Here is a 1,546-nt window from a genome sequence, read left to right as displayed (position 1 = left end):
ATATAATATTCACACTTTAACATATCTTATATATGATCGCACTAACAACAGCGAATAGCTCTCATTAGCCTTATTATTCTTGTTATTTGAAATTTTCGAGAGTTTTCTTTAAATTTGTTAATATATATAAATTATTATTAATATATACTTGTATTAATATATACTTGTAATATACTTGTTTAACAAAAATGTTATTTATAACAAACAAGGGCTCTAACCAATGTTTGGCTACAACAATGTTTTCGTGTACAATTTAATCACGTTCCAAAAAAAGAATCCACTCACCTCCTCCCCTTAAGGACTCATTCACTTATGGAAGAATGAGGAAATATTACAAAAGATGAAGCAGAGGGAAAACTGCATATTCCAATTCCCCATAAGGAAGACAAACACATTTAAAGAGGACATCCGAAAGATAATAAACAATTAAATTGTCATCAAGATTACTGACAACACAAATTCCCAGGTCACTAGATGGCAAGGGATAATCATACAAATTTGTAGCATTTCTAAAAATTTGCACTATAATTTTCAAGCAATTAATACCTCTAGTACTGACGATGTTTCTGATAAGCCTATAAGTCTTAGGCCTACATGAGAATATTCCCCATTAGAAAGTACAGTAACTCTAGTTTTCCTTGGAGTTTTTTTCAGAGATCTTGAATCGTTAGGCAGTTCTGGATGAAAAGGTTTTAAAATGCTAAGCAATTTATTGATAGCCACATTGGTAATATTATATTTATTGCTCCATACTTGCAAATGTTTTCTTAATGAATGATCATCATCATATTCGCTTTCATCAATATCATATAAGGATCCATCACTTGCAGGGTTATTATAATCTATGTCATCAACGTATTGAGTAGGAACATCTGATGCATGGATTAGTCGTCAATTCCTCGAGAAGAAAATTATGAAGACAATTAAAGTTGTCAAGAGGCAAGGCAACGGGCAGATTGGTAGTGTTATTATTATATCATCAACATGTTGAGTAGAAACATCTGGTGGATCAGGAATCAATTCCTCGAGAAGAAAGTTATCAAGACGATTCAAGTTATCAAGAGGCAAGGCACCGGGCAGATCGATAGACAGATTTCTAGGCAGCTCAGCTTCAAGCCGAACATGCGCTTGAGCTCTTACAGTATTATTTTGATGCACTGAGGAGTTCCTTCAATATACTTCGAGCAGCAGCTGCTGCTTTATGCTTAATGTAGCTCCTTTTAAGAATCTTTTTTCGAGGCATGATCACTTAGCAAATTAAGATGGAAAAATAACATAAAATTGAATTAATCTAATACTGCATTAAGAGTATGTTGGCGGGACGGTCAAATTTCGTAGGGTCGCAGTTTTACATTGCTTCGCGACCATTCTTCGCGGAGATATGTGAAATTTGAATTTGGTTCTTTGGAGTTAATTTTTGGAATTAATTTTCAAAGGTTGAAATTTATTGGGTTTTTTATTTTGTGGTTAGGTAATCGTTTTAATTTAGAAATAATTATTATTTTATTTATTTAAATTTTTTTTTTATTTATATTTATTTATTTAT

This window comes from Cyphomyrmex costatus, unplaced genomic scaffold (assembly GCF_001594065.2).
Source record: "Cyphomyrmex costatus isolate MS0001 unplaced genomic scaffold, Ccosl1.0 scaffold92, whole genome shotgun sequence".
Classification (NCBI taxonomy): Eukaryota; Metazoa; Arthropoda; class Insecta; order Hymenoptera; family Formicidae; genus Cyphomyrmex; species Cyphomyrmex costatus.
This window is presented reverse-complemented; position numbering follows the sequence as displayed.